Consider the following 10,229-nt stretch of genomic DNA (forward strand, 5'->3'; position numbering starts at 1 on the left):
CGGTGGCTGAATACACCACTGCCTGAAAGTAGAAGCACCTGCACCACGAGCAGATGATGATTTAGCTTTGATTTTACTGGCCTGGCCTTCATCTCACTTTACCAGCTTATTGTGTTGTTCCTCTAAAAGAAGATAACTCCGCCAAACAGCCGGTAGTATCTGGTGGTTATCACCGAGGACACCCACAGTCCCTCTCAAAAACGCTGCGGGGCATTTTTCTTTTTTTTCACCGACGTTTCTTTTGTGTGCTGTCAAAGAGCCTGGGACCAAACTCACGACCTCTTTAAAGCTGCATAAAAGTTTCACACCAACACCAGGACTGTAATAAATGGTCGATTACTAAATAAACCAACAACAGGCATTAATCGGCTTAATCTACTTCTCATTTTGTCCTCTTAAAAGTGGACACTTGTTGGTTTTCTCTGCTCCCCTGAGAGTAAACTGAATATGTATGTATATATGTATATATATGTATATATATATATTTTTTTTTTAATCAAAACAAAAAACATGGTGAAGTTTTGAATGAATCATTAATAATAAATCCATTACTAAATGACAGCTATTTTAAAGTGGCTTAATCGATTACACTTTTAATTTTAGTTTCTAGTTTAGTTAGTCTTTAGTTTTTACTCTTCTATAAAAGTATATTGAACATTTTCCTTAAAATAATCGATTAGTACCTTATTAATAAAGTAACTATTTGCATAAGTCATTCATTGAATTGAAGCAGCTTCTAATATAAGCCTCTGTAATGTGAAATGTTTTGTTGCACCTCTGAGTGTAAATATTTTTGTGAACAATGATAATTTCATTTTCAAGTTTGGGAAGCCCCGATTAAAATTTTACCACGTTTTGACACTTAACAGCTTAATAACCTTTCAGTTAATCAAGTAAAATAGCTGAAGAACAAACAATTCATGAAAATAATCTTTCACCATTCACAATGTTTTGATTTATCTGGTGGCTCTTCAGGATGGGACGATGTATGATGATTTAGCGCATTGTGATAAAAAGCTCAGACTTTAACTTGATAGTGATGAATTTCTCTTCCCCTACGACAATCATCAATGGAACAAATTAGTAATATTAAGATGATTGTCTAACGCATCAGCATACACCCTCAGTGGTTTCTTTACACACTGTACACTGTGATTGTATCAGAGTTTCAGTTTGTACTTTGATTTATGCTTGTGTGTGTGTGTGTGGTGATCTACTTGCCATTAAAGGTGTTATGCTGGCATTTCCCTTGCAAATGTGCTGATGCTATATGTGAATGCACAGGGTTGTGATTGGATAATGATGATCTGATTAGAGTTGTGAGTAAATCTATGGTTGACCAGATTTTTACCTTTTTAATACGTTCTTAAATAACATTATAAAGATTCTACGGTATGTAAGAGCCTGAAAGTTATACATTTATAGTGTCTGCGCTTAAGCGCTTAACTGTCCACATTCTACACCCCCTTTTTTCTTTCTTGGAATAACCCAACAAAGGTTCTTAATTTTCTAATTCCAGATTCAACTTTTAAAAAATAACTATGGATGATGTATGATGCCACTTTTTTGTGTCCGATATAAACACGGAGTATCTGCCAATTCAGTCATTTTAGACCTTTTACAAAATGGAGCTGTTAACAACACATTTGTACCAGTTTAAACTATTTCAAAGATATAATTCTCCACCTGTGTAACAAATATCTTTGAGTTTTATTTACATTTTTGTGATTTTGACTGGCATTGGACCATTACCGATACTGAGTATGATATCGGCTCATCCCTAAAAATAACCATCAAGTAACAACTACTCGGAGTATATAAAGGATCAGTAGCATTAACCCTAAATGTACCAGAACTCATTCAATTTGGACTTTTCTGTAAAGGGTTGTGCCCCTCTAAGTCCCACCAGTTGACTCTCCCAGTGATACTGAGGAGTACTGCATAATCAACACAGAAACATTTCCTGAACACTCGCAGAATACCCATTAGGTCTGTGCTTTTCAACTAACTTTAGTAATCTCACGAGAGGCTGTGGTGTAGAATTAATTCTTCACAGAGTCGAGCAGTAGCTTTGGAACCTTGCTCATAGACAGTAATTACAGTTCTGCACGGCTTAGCATGTAGCACACCATGGCTTCCACGAGAAAAACACAATGCCAGAGGAGCCATGTGTGGTGAGCCATCCACACTATCTGCATTGGTAATTGTCTTGCTCCTGAGGCCAGAAGCAAAGAAAATACAAAGTAGAAAGAAATTTGGGCAAAACAAAACTCGTTTTTGCCCTGCAGCGTTTTATGTACTATTTGTTTTGAAAAGAAAATGGCCCCAGGAAGAGCTCGAGGCAAGCCGTGTTGTGGAAACAGGACTGACATTTACACAGGCCTGAGTGATGATTTTAGAGCTTTCCCACCTCATTCCTCTGAAAAGAGAGCACAGTACATCCGACTGTTGATTTATGCTCATTATACATTTATTTAAAAACGTATTGTACCTTGATTTTGATTTGTCTGCAGCCAAAGGTAATCATTCATGTCATATCAGACCGTCATCTCTGGATCCACCTTTACACTCCTTTGATGTTCATTACTTGTAAATAAATCATAAATATAATCGAGGCATCAGATTGATGGCATGATAAATTATTCCGAATGTTTTTATGCATGCTTTTCCTCATTATTGCACAATACTTGGGCCTGAATTAGTTCATTCTTTCCTGGTAGGGAAGACTATATCTAAGAATACATATATACATATATACATTTCCTAGTGGGAGAGGCAAGGAGGAATTCAAAGCAGAATAAACACTAAGTGAATTCTGGCCAGAGAAATGAAATCGTTTGAGGAAACTATATCTTCTAGCACTCCTTGAACAAGTGTATTCACTCTGGAATTTTGATGTAGTTTCTTTTAAACACAAGAGCTGTAAACTTCCGCTTTAGATTGTTCTTAGTTTTTTGTTTTTTTGTTCAGGCGTGCTTGCATGATGTCATTATTCTCCAGCCAAATGGTGTCTGTCAACTATTGACAGGAACTTATTTCAGCCAAAGAATGCCAACAATGCTGCCAAATCACTTAGAGTAACGAGTAAACAAAGCTGAAGGCTTGGCTTGAGCCCATAATTTGTTTATGGAACCCTGTTATGTTATTGTTGAAATTCTCGTCATGCCAGGATAGCCATCAATAAATAATGTTGCATAGGGGAAAAAATGCATCTGGTAGAGCAGGAGTCTGGAAAAGCTTGCACGAGCACGCTACACTACACTGCCGCTGATGTAACTACTACATCCCACCTCATCCTGTGAAAGAGCAGACAGGATGACACACACACACACACACACAGCCTGACAAATGCTAGAAGTCCAAAACAAGAAGTTCGAACAAATATGTGACATGCTATTTCTCCGGCCCCCACTTCACACCTGGCATTTGAATGCATTTTCTGTGACCAGAGACAGCTTTCATTTTAGAAAACAGAGTGACAACAGGTCTTTTGGCACCATGTAAGCAGGACCAACCGTGTTCACTTTTCCAGATGATTTTAGCACCTTTCACAAAACTCAAGGTCGCTGACTTCTGATTTTGGTTTAAAAAACGTGCAAAAGTCAGCAACGTTCTCTGTTCTGAAACACTGGGGACGTGTCCACTGGAGGAGAGACACACACACACACTCAAAGACAAACTAATTACACTTTAGTGGGGACCAAAGCAGCTGAGTGTTGCTGTTCCTCAGTGTATGTCCAGATTATTAAAGTGAACCGATGATAATAACACTCCTAGGGGTGCAACCGATCAGAAAACTCACTGATCGGATCGTTCCGCGGATCAGAGTCATGGATCGGATCAGCAAAAAAAAGTCTGGCACAATCTTTTCGCTGAAGTGGATGTGCGACGGCGCACCGTCGTAACGTGGCTCAAGCACTTTCAGCATGTGTTTAAAGCCCTTGCTTTGCACAACCGAATATGGCCTCATGTCTGCACCTACAAACACCGACAGCGTTTGTGATGGCTTTATCCCAGTCTGATTTGAGCAGCCTTCGTTTTCACTCCTGTCAGTGAAACACCGGGTGATGTCGCTTCAAATGCGTGGCAATGCTTGATGTGTTTTCACTGTCGTATGGCTTTCTTGTGCCACAGTGCCTACACACTCGCTCGCCATGACCACGCTGTGTGTGTGCGCACGATTTTTTTTTTTCATAAATCAATCCACGGATCATGTGTGTGCCGAACCGAAGATATTGATCCGAACGGATCACGGATCAATGATGATCCGTTGCACCACTAAACACTCCGGTATCATACTTATTGTTCAAGTAAAGATTCAATGTTCACCTGCTTTGGTCCCCACTCAAGAGTGTATTCAAGTGTGTGTCTGTTGAAGGAGCTCTGACCTCTCCTCCTTATGCTCTACACTACACTGCATCGCTGTTCATCAGTGTTTGTACAGAATATTAACAGAAAACACTCAGGTATCCAACAAACGTGTAGAGAAGCAACATTTTCACACACTGTGCACAAACACAGGGCTGGTTTGGCCACAGTTCGTGCTCTCATTTCCTTATCTGTATGAATTCCTTATCTGTATCAATTGTAAATGAAGTGTTAGATCTTCTGTGTGTTTTTTTTGCACCTCGCTACCAAACAAGAAGTTGGTAAAGTGCACTGATGTTTTTCATATCATTACAATGAGCACGTTAAACTCACTATGGCTCCGGTTATTGAGCCATATTTCTAGATAAGCCCGGAGAGAAACTACTTTCAGTCTTAAGTCCATAATTTTTTATGCTCAGCCTGCATTTGCTTTACACACTCTTTTATGAGAAACAATACAGCTAATATTCTACATTTATACTGTCAGATTGACATGACGGTGACCTTCTGCTTTTGCTCCCAGCTACACTGTTTCCCACTTTTATTGATTTGCTGTGTCTGTTTATTGGGGTGGTGTTTTTGTTGAACAGTCACGTCTTGTGTAACATCAGTTTACTATGTGTTTTGAAATAAATTTTCAACATTGTCAAGTTTGTGACCTTTTGATAAGCATTACTCTATCAAATGCTGTTGTACCTTGTCAACTCGCAATCAACAGTATCACAATGCAAGTAAGACATCCATGCAATCGGCAAGCACTTGTCAACAGTGGAGAAAAAAAGAAAGAACTCCCCTTTAACAGGAAAATACCTCTGACATGCCTCAGCCATTTGGGGTGATGTAATCAGTGTTCTGGCTGTATGTAATTGGTTGTATGGTGAGTTCATATAGTTCCATGAAGGAGCACCAGCCATGGGTCAGTACTAAATTAACTGCAATTTTACTACTGGTCAGGGTTAATCAGGCTTTCAATCTGTTATCGCTCTGTTTGTGTGAGGCTTAGTATTTCTGCAGCATGTGCACTTGTGTGCTAGTTTATAGGATTTAAGATTTTTGGACTGGCAGCCTTTTATTTTTTTTTAAAGGAAATAGGCATATTTTTCTGCCCCTTTGTCCTACTAATGATCTCACCCCGTCTTTCTTCTGTTGTCCCCCCCCCCCCCACCTAGACATACACCATGAGGATGAAATGTGGAAACCTCCCCTCCCATCAAAGTGGTGTTATTTTACCAAACAGAGAGCTGGGCTGGGCTGTGTTGATGATTGTGTGGCAGGAAAGAGGAGCCAGATGCAGTTGGAATGTATTGTTCGGAAGTTGAAGCGACTCTGATTTCAAGGCTGTTCAACAAAAGGACAGGGATTGGAGAAGAGAGCATGCCAGTTATTATTACTTGATGGATCTTGGTATTTAAAAAGTGGATAATGATGTCTCTGAAATAGTTCTCAAGTGGATACTACACAAACAACATACTCAGTTGCAATTATTTGTGTTTAGAGCTGCAACTAACGATCATTTCCGTAATTGATTCATTTGTCAATAATTATTTTTATTAATCGAGTAATCGTTTGGCCCATAAAATCTCACAAAATGCCGTAAAATATTGATTTCCCAAACAAAAGGTGTTAATATATTAGTTGCTTAATTGATAGTAGGAAATACATTTGAATGAAACTTTATTCATAAATTAACCACCAATGACAATTTTGTTTGAGTGCCATTTCTTCAGACCTCACATGCTGTGTAATTAAGTGTAATAGCAGCTTTCACTACAGTCCCTCTTTCCACGTCCACTGTAATATTTCAGATCCCAGCTTGAATGCTGTGTTTAAAAAGGTGCAGCCTCAAAATATCTGACAAAATAAGGTAAATTGAAAAAAATGGCACATTTATCCAAATGTTTCTACCTCTGCTGATCAGAGCCACAGCTGATGAAAGCCCCCGTTTGTGACGAGTCAATTTGACCCCCGTAGAAAAAGCCATTTCCCCACAGTCAAATGTTAGTTGGGTGTTTGTGGGTTTTTGACGATTGTAAAAGGATCTTAAATTATCCTGATTTCACTTTAATAAAAACTGGGAATCCATTGGAAAGCATGCTGTGGTATGACGCTAACATATTCTTTTATGAAGTGAAGTTAAGCTTGAAATGGATAACACTCTGGGCACTTAGTGTGTGCAGTGAGCTAAATCACTGTGTCACATTTTTCGAAAGTGCTGTAATCTGACCATGGCAACAGTGTAACTCAATCAACATGCGTGAGTGTCTCAGTTGTTCTGAAAGGACACCAGAAAAAAAGAATTTGCTGAAAAGATGTTTACCGGTCATGACTTTATGACGCTCACCGTGTGTGTGTGTAGGTGTGTGTGTGTGTGTGTAGGTGTGTGTGTGTGTGTGTGTGTGTGTCATGGCAGACATTTAAGTGAGTTGATTGCAGTTGATTTAATCACTCTACATTCTGGTAATGCACTCTACTTTTAAATTGATTTTGAATTTTGTACAAACCTATAAATTGCTCTCAGGTAATCAGAGAAATAATGAAATATATGAATCACTCTCTTAAAAAATGCCATATTACAGAATGATGGGGAATTTTGTTACTGTATAGTAATTGATTTGCTCTTTGTGTGTGTGAACTTGGATGATTTGTAGCCTCCAGAACCCGCGAGGAAAAGTCATTGCACTGTTGAGCAGCCTTTAGGGCCAACGGTTCTCAAACTGTTACTTCGAGAGCTTAATTCTTTCTTACTTGGTGTAAAAAAGTTTGCTTTAGGGTATTGAATACTTGCTAAACATCATTCAGTAGAAGTCTTCCTCAGCAGAGATGCCCAATAGGCAGCCCTATGTGTGGCTGTTGGAGGATTAGAAAAATCCTCCCCTAAGTCTGTGTTTTGTTTGCCTTTTGGTTTTTCGAGTGGGTATAGAATGAAAGTTCCAATCGAGTTAAATCCTTTGTCAGACTTCAATGCTCTTCATCTTTCCTGACAAGCAACTGTCAGAATAAATTACTGGTCTGGTCACTGCCTCGGCTGGGAAATAAATATTCATACTTCATAATGGTGGAAATGTTGTCAAAAAAGAATACAAGGGATCTCAACAAAAAGAAAGGAAAATAATTAATTTTGCAAATCTAAAATGTTTTCCCCTTCATCCAAAATGATAATCAATGTCAGAAATAATAGAATAAATTGTCCATGTGAATTTACTTTTTCATGATTTGTGAGTTGCCTCTATACCTCTGCATATGTGTTCAACTGTAGAAATTAATATTAGTTTATTGCTGTCAGATCAACCTTTGAAATAAACTGTATGACAGAAAGTGGAGCTGCCAGATCAAATAAAGTTGTAAAATACAAAATCCTGGATCACATGGACATGTGCATCAATAAGAGTGAATTGCAATAGAAACAACACAAATCCATTCTCTTTATTTATGCCATTAAGTTGCATTTCTTTATTTTTCTTCTGTGGTGAATTTAAATTTTAAGACATCTACTGTCAAAATGTCTAAAATCTAAACCCAATATTCACTTAACTGCAGCAAATGAACACTTTCTTCTGCAGAAGTTTTGGAAAGTCTAAAGCAGACTACAGACATTTTATTTATATTCACTGTAGGAGGCAAATCATTAGACGGGATCAGCAGAAGTTTGTTTTAGGATGGATGTTGTGTTGGCCTTTCTAGTGGGTGGTAATGCAAGGCTTTGTGTTTTTAGGATTACAGTCTGGCTCCATGGGGGCAGCCATGAGGTCACTACGGCAGTGTTGCCCATCTGTGTTCCCATGCTGCTCCCGTAATGGCCTGTGGGGAGCAGTGAGCTTACTCTGCAATAACCCAATCTGTAGTATGTGTGTGTGTAGGAGGCTTGGAGGACAGATTTTGATGTAAACCTCTTCTTTTGAGAGGACATTTTGAGGGGCTTTGAGGGTTAAGTTTTAGGTCAGGACAAGGCATTTAGTTGGTAAGGTTAGGGTTAGAGTAAAGGGCTATAGAAAACATTATGTCACATGCACATGTGTCCTATGTGCATGTGTGTTGTTGTCTGTGAGGGTTGGAGCAATTATGAATTTGTGTGTTCTGTGTGCATGTGTAATATGAAATTGTGCCTGTTGGGTTAGGTTGAGATTATTAGTATTGAGGGAGGTTGGCATTTCAGAGGAGGCTGAGTTTATTGACTTACTTTGACACACACGCACACACACGCACACATACAGTGTTGCACGCTGAGCAACAGGAGCACAGATATTCTGCTAATGACCGACCTGTCGCTGTGTAATGGCTCAGAATAAGTCTCTTCACACTGTGCCTTGTGTGTTTGTATTTTTCTGTTTTTCTGCAGAGTAGACCAGTGTCTCTGGTAGTTTGAACTTTTTCCCCAAAATATTCTGCTTTTCTGAGCTTTTAATGAGCATTACTTGTATTATGTTAGGGCTAGCCTGGCCGGTATGAAAAAAAACCCATCATATCCCGATCCATGTTTTGGTTGAAATGTAATATACCATATATATTCCGGGAAGTGAAGCGGTAAAATGTCTCCCTCTGTTGGGTTTATTGGAACCGTTAAAACACTAACCTCAATTCTCTTACTATTACTATTTAACTATTTACTGTTGGATTTTCAGCAGAGTTAAAACAAGTTAATAGTAGGCCTTTTATCCAAGTAGTCACAGCTCATACAACGGAACCCACAGCACGTGTTTTTAACAAGTGACACAAACTCTCACCAGAAATTAAAAATGAGACGCTATGGCTGAATGTTTTCCACACTGCATTGCTAATGATTTCTACTAATTTGAATTTAGTGCTTTTTTAATAATCAGTCATCCTGATTTTAATTTCCATGTGATTGTCCTTATAATGGCTGTTTTGGCACAGAGGCTGATTGTGTGTTCTTGCTGCTGATTAAAAGAAATTATGTGTTGTGTAAGTGTCCGTGTATGTTGGGGGGTATTGGAAAACTTCCAGAAAGAAGTGCTTACTCACAACTTACTCACGGCAAAGACTGGGTGGAGCGTTTTGACTCTTCAAAGGGGCAAGTTTCTACCTGCTCTTTATCTTCCTGCACTTTTAACTTTCACTATGAGAGTGAAGTGCTGTCCTCAGGCATGCGTTTGCTATCACAGAAGCTATAAAGCACTTTAATTGCACTTTCACTCTGCCTTAATAAACTTCCAGTTAGCTCTTCAGAGGTTGTGACATATGAGATTTGGCAGATATGATTATGGAGGGTATTATAATTTGAGCTTGATCATTAACTGGCTACATGCTTTATTACAGTGACAATGGAATGCTTGTAAAGTCTAACTAAATATTTTGTGAAACATTACATACTTATAGACTACGACAAAAAAGAAGTCCATTTGACCAACTCCCCAGTCACATTCCTTGCCCTGCCTGAGTGTGTGATGACTTGAAATGCTGGCCAAACAAGCATCATCATCATCCCTGTTGGTGCCCAAGTAGCAGCATGCCCTAAGAGCTCCTTGTTTCACCAAATACGGGCATAAAGCTCCTGTTTCTTTTTTGTTGTTGTTTTTTTCTTTTTGCCCACTACTGCCTCATTATTTCTAGGTGAGCTTATCACAACAACCCTTATTCTTCTTCTAACATTAGTTAAGTGTCACTGTCCCTGCGTAACCTCAGGTCACAGAAACTCCAATCTTGCGCCTCTATTTCTCCATCTACTATCATGTATTCCTCTGCCCATTTTCATAAGGATGTTAATTTAATCGTTTTCCATTAGAGACCTAAATACTTTCTCGCTCGCTGATTGAAAACCATTTTGCAGGTCCACGGCTTTCTGTCTACCCTGTTCCTTTCTTTTATGTCCACACCATCAGACCAGCTGGAATAATATCAACCTG

Source organism: Solea solea, chromosome 5 (genome assembly GCF_958295425.1).
Source record: "Solea solea chromosome 5, fSolSol10.1, whole genome shotgun sequence".
Classification (NCBI taxonomy): domain Eukaryota; kingdom Metazoa; phylum Chordata; class Actinopteri; order Pleuronectiformes; family Soleidae; genus Solea; species Solea solea.